This window comes from Sinocyclocheilus grahami, unplaced genomic scaffold (genome assembly GCF_001515645.1).
Source record: "Sinocyclocheilus grahami isolate Dianchi unplaced genomic scaffold, SAMN03320097.WGS_v1.1 scaffold45.1, whole genome shotgun sequence".
Lineage (NCBI taxonomy): Eukaryota > Metazoa > Chordata > Actinopteri > Cypriniformes > Cyprinidae > Sinocyclocheilus > Sinocyclocheilus grahami.
This window is the reverse complement of record NW_015505224.1, coordinates 1,527,628-1,538,822: the sequence shown is the minus strand read 5'-3', so window position 1 is coordinate 1,538,822 and position 11,195 is coordinate 1,527,628. Positions and strand designations below refer to the sequence as shown.

The window sequence follows — 11,195 nt, the reverse complement described above, 5'->3', positions numbered from 1 at the left end:
ACCAAGTCATTCACACAGAACGCATATTCAGCGCATTTTTTAGATGGACAAATATGACTGCTGCACTCGCGCCTCACAGAAGAGATGTATAGAAAGCCATGCAAAGTTAAAACAGTTTAAACTTTTAGAAAACACGTCACGAATTTGTGGAGGTTTATTTTTTTTCACTGCGTCTCATATGTTTTTAAATGCAGTCTGTGTGAATGGCACTTCGGCTCTTTGGATTAAGCAATGCATAAATACATGATGCTGTTTTGTTCATAATTGTTTATGCAATTTACGAAATTATATTTGATTTTTATGAGTTAATTTAGACGTAATGCACGTTTTTATAGAGTTACTTCCTTGCGTTGACATTTTAAATACGCTGCATTGTTTTGCTCATTGCGCCCTCCTGTAGCCTCGGGAGACAATTAGACCTATACAATAAAGACCTATTTAATCTGCATATAAACATTAGAAATTAGATATTTGTTTAATTTTTTATTGTGTTTGTTAAAACAAAAAATATTTGTTGTTTATCTCAATAAATTGTGTTAATTATAAATACAGTGGTTAAATTTAAACATTTTTTTCTATTGCTTTTTGTTTTAAAAAAGGTTATAAAAAATTTCAATAATTATCGATACCGAACGATATGAAACATTATATCGTTGATCATTTTTTTAGCTATATCGCCCAGCCCTAGTTTCTAAAAACCTTTATATCATGCAAACAAACTTTTAAAATGAGTAAAAACTTATAAATAAGCAAAATACACAGCTACGCATATCTATTTACATGTTTTGCTCTTTTTGAAATAGAACCAACAATCACTTTTCATGACAAGTCTTGCAGGGATGCACTTTAGTAATGCTGAATATCTCTTGTGGAGATGGGGGTCTGTAAGAGAGGGGGGTGACTGTGTGCTTGAACTATGTGCCGTTTTGTCTTTTGTAAGTTTCCTATTAGAACTGTCTTATGTTTCTGACACATTGCTCCTCTTTCCTTTCTAGAAGCACTCTACCTAGGCCTGTCATGATAACAACTTTTTGTTGTGCGATTGCCCCAGAAATAATTGCGATAAGCGATATTATTGTCATTTTAAAGACCATTTTATGCCACTGAATAAATAGTAAATAAACATTTTCAAACGAAAAGTGCAACGTAACAAGTAGAAAAAAAAGAAAATGCACAAAGAACTTATATGGAGATTTTTCCATCTACAGATTTTCCCTGGCCTTCTTTTCTCTGTAAATTAAGGGTGCACACTATTCCTGAAAAACACAATCACTACTCAGCAGTCAGATGTCCGTATGCACAAAGGCACAGATCCCTAAACAAGACCATATCTGCAGATGAAACTTTTTTTTTTTTTTTTGTTGAAGCATTTTTTAAATTTGAACTAGCACCTCATGACTACCCCACGTTATGTACGAGAAGCTGCAAAAGACACAGACGCAAGTGGAATAAACAAAACATGGTGACATTAATTTTAAAGTAAATATAATGGGCGATATATTGCGTCACCAAAAATGATTGAGGTCATGTACATATATTGCGCGATAAATCGATATATTGATTATTGCAACAGGCCTAACTCTACCAAACAGTTCTTGTCATGGAAAATGCCAAGCACTGCACACTCGTGTTATAACAAGACTGTTTAACCTTGGTTCACTTTGAGAATGAAGTATATAGGCTCTGTCGGCCGTACACACTACACTATGCAGTTTGACCATGTAGCATTCTAAACAAACTTTATAAGGGCTTGGCATGATAAGATGTGAACAGTTGACTGGTTTTCATGACGAACGATCCTTTTTGTACCTTAGTATTTGAAAAGCTGCTCAGAAGGCAGCAGTTATTATTTGCATTTTTCTGTAATTGTCGGGTGATGAGCCTAATAAAATATCCTTGTTTCCTTTGTTTTTTTTTCTTCACTCTCTTGTACTGCATTCTATGATTCTACTGTATCTTTCACGCCTTTTTAACATCGCATTGGGGTGTTTATGTTATTGTTTCGGTTGCTTTGTCATAACAGCACTGCTCTTTGGGATTCCAGGTACTGGAATGAGTGTATTGCTAGTCCTGTCTTAACATGTTTCCCCTTCGTTTGACTAAATTGTGATCCTAGCGTGAACCTATTTAGATGAGTGCATCCACCTCTGAATTGTGTTATGATTACACATTTTTTACTTTAAATAGCATCAAAGAAATAGTCTAAAATTTCAGTTTTAGAGTCCTAAACTAAAAAGACTATTTATGCAGCCAGCAGATGGTGTAAGAATGGTTCACGCAGTGCTAAACGAAAGGAAACAGCTGTTACTCAAAACAGATCATGTGACAGAAGTGGTATTTGTGCAGAAGCTTTTTAGATGCACAATTTGATTGTACTGTACTGTGCCATTTCATTATGAATCGCTTCTGTATTCTTCTATAATGTGTGTTACAGATCTTATTTTTCCAATGAGTCTAGGATTTGTTCTTGTCCTTTAAGGAACCGTGTATCTTGTAATACAAGAATATCAAGAAAAACTTGTTTGACTGGTTTCGTTTGACACATTTGAGGACGTATCCACACACACACACACAAATGTAATGGATTGTAGCGTCCACACTGTTGTACTTTATTTATGCATGCACAATTCATAACCACAAGTATTACATAACAATGAATCAAAGCATGATTAGACAATGCTCTGAGCACAGAATGTGCCGATAAAACGTGTAAACCCTTTTAAAGCATGCCACAGCCTTTAGCTGTTCTCTCCTCTATCATGACACATAAGATCATCTGTTGTGTTCCTCCAAATAAGACGAGGAGCAGGGCACATCAAGCCCATCCCTGTGCAATCAGGGTCTCTTTTATTGTCTTTAACCACTAGTGATTAGAAAGGAGCATCTTTGAATTCTGTTCATTAAAAAAACAAACATGTGAACACACACCCTATATTGCACCATTTTAACTAATGAAATGTCTGTATGGACACACAAATCTCACACGATCAGATGTGAGAAAAACAAATGGATCATCACCACCCCTAGCACGCAAAAAGTTCTTACTCAATTGTGAATCGAAATGTAAGAGTAATCAATGACCCCACAGCGACAGCACTGGATCAGCTGTGTATCTAAATGATTAGCACTGGAGTAGGCGATAGTACGCGATAGATGGATCAGTGCCTGTGCGTCAGGCACATTCTAGTCTTTCGCAATTGAAGGATGGTTTTGAACTGCTAGTTTTGTTGAGGTGTTTGTTGATGGCCATGGCGGTAAGCGCATGATTTTGTCTATACTGTATGTTTTGTCTCAATTTCTGTATAGACCTTTCAAAGTCTTGATTATAACAACTCTACGAACATTTCCACTATTATTGTCCAGGAAACGATGATACAGTTCTTTGCACATACGTTGATGGGGGATGTTGTCACAATATACTTTTATAGGCAGCCGTTTCAGCTCAATTAAAACACTAAAACAATTATAAAACAGAAACCAATACATAAAACGGCAAACACGTATAGCATTTAAAGTACGTTACAATTTGCCCTAATAAAAATATGACAACAAAAGACTTAAAAATGAGTGTAATTTAAGGCAGCATCAAACTAGCTATTAAACAAGCACCTGTTTTATAGTTACTTATAAATATAGGCCTTGTGACAACTTCCTCATTTAACCACTGGCCCAGGTCTCCTTTCCTTGATTAAAATAATACATCTCTTATAAATTACAGAAGTAATAAGTGCAGCTTTTATACCTTATTGACAATTAAGATGGTAGTAAATAATATAGCATTTTTTCTTTTGTATTTGTCGCATCTTGCTGAACAGCCTGACTTTTTATACACCTTATCATTTTGCAATGTCACTCTTATCTTTAGAACGTCACAATAGATGGCTTTGTACGCTAAGCTTGCACTCTCTGATCCTGTTTGTGTGTTTTTGAAGTTACATGAGCATTATGTGGGGGATGTGCTTCAGGAATGGTGGAGTTGCCTCCCTTCCAGTGAATTTCATTGAAAAGGAAAGCATTTCACCAATGTTGTTCATCTGGGAAGACCTTAGTGACTGTGCATTGTATCAAGATTTGACTGTGACTTCCATGTTGTGAAATGGCATGTGTGTTTATGGTATTTATGGCGTCTGTGTGCTCTGGTTGCAGTGAGTGTGGAGTCTTATCTCAGCTTATGTGAAGCTGTAAATGATGAACAGCGATGTTTTAATGATAAGGCTTAATGAATAGGTTGTGTGAAGCAGAATGCTGCATGCATGGAGTAGATCTTGTTTATCCCACAGTATATTGTAAGATATTAAAGGGATAGTTCACCCAAAAATGAAAATTTGATGTTTATCTGCTTACCCCCAGGGCATCCAAGATGTAGGTGACGTTGTTTCTTCAGTAGAACACAAATGAAGATTTTTAACTCAAACCGTTGCAGTCTGTCAGTAGGCTGCGATAGATGGTGTTTTTGGTTATACCGGTGTTAAGCTGCAACAACGTTACGTCATTTGCACCAGCCCCCACCATCGTTTAGTTTTTTTTTATAGTAACAAAAATCATTTAGCCTAGTTCAGTTAGAGGACAGATACTTTTAAAAACTAAACGCTCAATGCAGTGTGCCGAACTGTGCACGAACAACAGTGCACCACGGAGCAGGAGTCAGATTTTATTTATCACGTGAGGAGAGTGAGTCGAGCTGACTGACAAGAGTGAGGTGAAAAAGACAAGACGATGGCAGAAGATTGTTTAGAAAGGAAATGCAAAGGCGCCTGTTTGGCAATATTTTAGATTTTGAAAAGCCTGGAAGTTTTTTTAAACATTCGTTTCTTATTTATTTGGTTCCACAGTGTTTGCTGATTACTTTTTCAACTTTGTGTATTTTATTTATTTTTATTTTACATCAAGGTGTATATGCCGTGCCTCCAAGCTTTCTTATTCGTTTTGCTAATAAACGTTCTGTTAATTATTTATTTGGTTCCACAGTGTTTGCTGATTTTCAGTTTTATATACCTATTTAAACTTTGTGTAGCCTAAGTAATTTGTTTTTCGTTTTTATTCGTTTTGTTAATAAAAGTTCTGAGTTTGATGTTGTTGTTGCTTGAATTGAATCAACGCTGAATTGCGTTAACACTGAAAAGTAAAACACGCACGGCACTTTTTCAAACTATTTGAAAGCCAAGAAATCCGAGGAAAAGAGGGAAAACTCAAACGAACAATTGCTTGATGCCGAATTGCGGTATTTGCTAATTTGCTTACTAATTTGAAAGTGAAAGTAAAATTCGCACTGCACTTTTACAAGACATTTGAAAGCGAAGAAAAGAGGGAAACTCAAACGAACTAACACCACCCCACCCCAACGGTGATACCGGTATTACCGGTGTTGTCACTTGTCGATTAACCGGTGGGAAAATTTCCTCACCATCACAACCCTATCTGTCAGTCTTATAATGGAAGTGAATAGGAATCATGGCTTTGAGAGTCAAAAAAACATACACAAACAAAACCAAATTAAACCTTGTGGCTCGTGACGATACATTGATGTGTAAAGACACGAAACGATCGGTCTGTGCAAGAAACTGAACAGTTTTTATATCGTTTTTTACCTCTGATGCACTGCAATGTCTGAACTGTCCTGAGCGTGTCCTGGCGCGTCTTCTTCTTCGTCTTGCTTTACGGCGGATCGCAGACTTATAAGTGCATTACCGCCACCTATCTCTCAAATGGACCATTGACACTCCCCATTTGAGAGATAGGTGGCAGTAATGCACTTATAAGTCTGCGATCTGCCGTAAAGCAAGAAGAAGACGACGACTGTCATGCACCGGCTGTCGAGGATGCACTCAGGACAGTTCAGACATTGCAGTGCATCAGAGGTAAAAAAAAAACTATATAAATACTAACGATATAATTACTGTTCGGTTTGAGTTAAAAATCTTCGTTTGTGTTCTACTGAAGAAACAAAAGTCACCTACATCTTGGATGCCCTGGGGGTAAGCATATAAACATCAATCAACTATCCCTTTAAGTGGTAGAAAGAAAATATCTGAAGTGCATCAATGAATTAATACACTTACAGGTTGGTGTTTTATCATCTGCCCTTTTAAATGAAAACTTGGACTGTGAAATGACATGATGTTAGAGTATGTATTTAGTATGAAGTAATATGTAGGGGAAGATGCCCCCTTTAAGAACAATGTCCATCCACTTTTAAATTGGAAAATATTTAGATAAACGTTTAGCATGTACAGGAAGTCAATGTGTTAAGGAAAAAAATTATAATAACTTTTTTACATTTTGTTATCATAGCACAAAATGTACAATTATTTAAAGAGGCCATTGTTGTTTGTGGGGTAAATTCCTGGGTAAACTTTTACAGAATATATAAATGATGTTTAAAATCTGTTTTATTAATGTTAAATCATTTGTAAAGTGTTATGAATGTAATCAACTATCAAGTCAACTATTCTACTTAAAATTGTATTTTGAAAATGTATTTGAATAATCAAATAATCAGTGGCAGACAGCAGAATCCCATTAAAAGAGATTAATTGGAAGGGTAAAAGGAATATGAATACATATTTAACGGTGCATATTTTTATTGAAGATGTGTCATAATAGCAACACTGTGCATTCATTTGGAATTATTGCACTCAATTATTTTACTCCACAAATCTAAAAATCCCTCATTAACAAATAGACAAAAAAACCTTTGATATTGAACATAATGTAATGTATAATGCACATAATGCACAGATCACTGTTTTCCAGAGAGACATAATTACATCAATTAATCTGATCATTAAACTTTTTTGACTGACAAAATCTCACAAATGTTGATATTTATATAAAATGACAAAATGAAGAAAGCCACAGTAATTCATAAAATGTGATGAGATGGGATTTTTGTGACATTTATTGTTAAAAGAAAAAATTAAGGTGGGGGGTGGGGCTCATTTTACTTCTTTTTTCTTTACTTCATCTTACCTCATCTTATGTGATGGACTTTATAGGGTAGCTTCAATGGGTCACACACCCACAGCCAACAAACAGACAGGTTTTGGAACACAAACAATATTAGGCCTTTTCCCATAAGTTTTTGAAGCATGTATTAAAAATAATTTTGTATAATCTGTATCCAGATTCTGGATCTTACATTTTAAGTCAGGGTTTCTCATTTGCATCCTCATTCAGAAAGGCAAGCTCCGCCCCTGGGCCTTCACTGCATGAAAAGTTAATGATTAGCAGCATAAAGATGTATGTAGCTGCAGGACAGACCTGCCATGAAAGCTGTATATCTCCATTTCAAATGGTGCAATTCCTCCTTTGGAAGTAGGTGTTGAATTATCAGTTTTATGCTAACTTGCACTGTCTGCAGTCTAATCCGATATAGCCATATGTGTAATAACACAATTGTCACAGCATAGGTCATTAACACTACGGGATTAAAATAAACATATTAAGTTGTGGACCACTTGCAGTGTTATATTTTGGAATTGGTTGTGTTTCTGACAGAAAAACAAAAACTACATCACTTTCTACTACAGTAGAAAGTAATTAGATTATCTGAAATTGGTTTGACCTCAGAAAGCCATTTAATTACCAAAAACATTTTTCTAAATTGAAGCTACTTTGGAAACTCTAATAGGGTGAATTCCTGAAAAATTGCTAGCTATTTGACAGTCTGTGTGTGTGCATTGCTTTTAATGGTGTCTATTCATGAAGCACATTCACCTTTGTGCTCTAATGTGCTTGATGCACTTGACGGAGCTTTTGCATATCCACTCCAACATTAGCCAAGACACTTATAACGATTTCTTCTAAGACTGCAGGAAAATCCATAATGGGATCTAATACTTACAGCTACAAATAGAAAATTTTTTGGATTCCACTAATTTGTCCCCTCTGGCGAATTCAAGTTTTTGCACAAAGTAATTAGTGAAGTTTGCTACTGGAAACATCAGTATTATATTGCTCATGTATGCAGTTAGTGATTTGAATAAACCACTTGTCCCACACTTTTTGTATTGTCATCATGAATACTATATCAAATTGTGGGGCTTGTTGAGGAGAGAGAGAAAATTCCCATATGTTTACAATGATGGATTGACCCTAGCCATATCTAGAAACTAGAGCGGACTATTTTGCAACCCAGGTTCATGAAAAATGTGTGCCTTTTGGTGTCAAAAATTATATCACTTTGCTTCTTGCACGTTTTGTGGCAGTTTCAGTGTCCAGTGAGTGGTTCTAAAAAGCATGTACAATTTTCTCCAAAACACGTAAACGTGCCTATGTCAACAATTTATTACATTGGTTCATGCATGTACAGTATCGGCAGTTTTTAAATTAAATGCCCAATGAGTGGCACTAAGAGGTTAATACTTTATCTCGTTTGAAAATAACGTACCACCTATGATGAACAAGATATAGGCCAAACTTTAGACTATATTGATGCAGGAAGTGACAAAAGTGTTCACATTACAGTCATTTTTAAGATGGCCAAGAGCGTCCTGTAATAACCTGCTAATGGATGTGCTGTGGAGTCTTAATATAGCATCATAAACATTTGGTCTCACATAGGTACAGTAATACAGCAAAGACAAGTCACCAATCAATAGTATGCTATTTAGAGATGGGAGAACATTTGCCTTGTTTGACTAGTCTGGACACATTCTGCCAGGCTTTGCTATTTACGTTAGTGCACTGCTGCTTTACTGTCTCATGACACTTCCCCCTCAGCTTCATAAGCAGTGTTCAGGAAAGCATACTAACCTAACAATCTACCTTTACAGTTTTTTTATTAATATAATAAATACCATAGTTCAAAATCTTAGGGAAATGTTTTTGAAAGAAGTGTCTTATCACCGAGGCTGCATTTATTTAATCAAAAATACAGTAAATTAAATTGTTGTATTTATTGTAGTTAAATGATGTTCAGAACAGTTGTGCTGTGATTTTTTTCAGGATTTTAAAAAGTTTTGAAAGTAAAAAAAAAAAAAAAGCATCTATTTGAGCCTTTTTTTACTGTCACTTTTGATCGGCTTAATGCCTCCTTGCTGAATAAAAGCAATAATTCCTTGTATTATATTCCTTATTGATATATCCGGTAGTGTATTTCTGAGACGATAAAACGCCACCACTAACATGCAAAGTTATGAGGACAAATGACAGTAATTAAACAAAATCGTATTATAAAAAATAATTTGTCCCCTCTGGTAAATTCAAGTTTTTGCACAAAGTAATTAGTGGAGTTTGCTACCGGAAACATCAGTATTATATTGCTCATGTATGCGGTTAGTGATTTGAATAAACCACTTGTCCCACACTTTGATGTACACACATGATGTATTGTCATCATGAATACTATATCAAATTGTGGGGCTTGTTGAGGAGAGAGAGAAAATTCCCATATGTTTACAATAAAGGAGTGACCCTAGCCATATCTAGAAACTAGAGAAACTATTTTGCAACCCAGTTTCATGAAAAATGTGTGCCTTTTGGTGTCAAAAATTATATCACTTTGCTTCTTGCACATTTTGTGGCAGTTTCAGTGTCTGTTCATAGTCAATATACATTGTTTACTACATATGTGAGCAGTATTCATTTAGCAGCAAGCATTTTATTCCAAACAGAGTCAAGGATTGTGAATGGACGTTTGCTAGAGGTAGTGATGGGTTAAACTGGGAGTTACCATGTTTTCTTTGGAATCCCTATGTATGTATTCCAAACGGATTTTTTATATACACGTAGCGTATTTTAACCATGCAGCAAACCTTTTTAAATATTTTGATAAAAAATTAATGAATACATTTTTAGACCGTTTAACTGATTATATTAATCGGTCAAAAATTCTTACGGTCGGTTAACGGTTAACCGGTTAAAATGAACATCCCTACCGCTGAATGTACTGCTACTGGAATCAAGAATTAATTTATGCTATCTTATGGTAATAATAAACTATTCTAAACTACCTCGCTAGGTCTAGGTGACATCACATGAAAAAAGAAAGTATTTTGAAAGGCGAAGCAAGTTAATACATTGTAATGACAAACACCATAGTAGTCCACAATAACACAAGAAATATGTATTAGAAAAGTTTTATAATTTCATGTTGACTTAAAGGCCGCATAAAAACCTTTGAAAATCAGTTTAATTTCTGTGTTGATATATATTTTCTTTTAAAACGGGATGTTTGGGCGGGACATACTGGGCTTGTATATTTTGTTTTTACGTTAAAGGAATAGTTCATTACCCCAAAAATTACCCCGTGATTTACTCAAGCCATCCTAGGTGTATAGACTTTCTTCTTTAAGACGAATACAATCAAAGTTATATTAAAAAATGTCCTGGTTCTTCCAAGCTTTATAATCGGTGCATTCCAAACGGGATATATCGCCCTCCGAAGGGCACTTCGGAGTGAAAACAATCATGACCGCAGTATTGAAGGGTCGTTCCAAACCGAAGTGCTCAAAACTGGCCACTTCAAAGGGCCCTTCGGAATGAAGGATTTCAATCTGCGCAAAGGATCATGGGAACCAGACGTGTCCATCAGTTGTACCCTTCGGGCTCCCATGATCCTTTGCGCAGATTCTTTGCACGATGATGGCGCCTCCGTGTGGGCACGTGATCATGACGCAGAAGGGCACTTCAAGGAACAGTTGTTTGGTCCCTTACACCCTTCAACCCTTCGAAGCTCTCACTCCGGAGGGTGGCATAGGGATGAGCCCTTCTGAATGGAACGCAATGAATGCCATATGTGTGTTCACGAGAGAGTGGCGTTCCAGCGAATGACCGTTTTTTTTTTATTTTATTTTTTTATTTTTTTTTTCAACTTTCAGGCGCTCAGAGCGCTCAGGCAAAAACGCGAGGTGCATAAACAGCACGCAGACCGCTCACTGCCAACCAAAAACAATTCCAAAAAGTCGCCTCTCACTGCAAAAAACGCATTCTGTGTGATCGGGCCTAATTCGCTTCAACCTTTTCGAATTTTATGAATGATTATTTTAGGTTCAAGTGTGTGTAAGGATTTGGAAACAAGCAGAGTACATGAAGGGATTAGGGCATAGGGATGAGCCCTTCTGAATGGAACGCAATGAATGCCATATGTGTGTTCACGAGAGAGTGGCGTTCCAGCGAATGACTGTTTTTTTTTTTTTTTTCAACTTTCAGGCGCTCAGAGCGCTCCGGCAGCAAAGAGGGGGGCATAAACAGCC

At 36.2% G+C, this 11,195-nt stretch overlaps 1 protein-coding gene across 1 annotated transcript in view; it reads left to right on the top strand.

The window, feature by feature from the left end:
• Positions 1-3,163: 3,163 nt before the first annotated feature.
• LOC107582508 (uncharacterized) overlaps positions 3,164-11,195 on the top strand; it is a 100,193-nt gene continuing 92,161 nt past the window's right edge. Inside the window, exon 1 of the mRNA XM_016268388.1 lies at positions 3,164-3,254. The gene's annotated coding sequence lies outside the window, so the exon portion shown is untranslated. The remainder of the gene's footprint in view (positions 3,255-11,195) is intronic.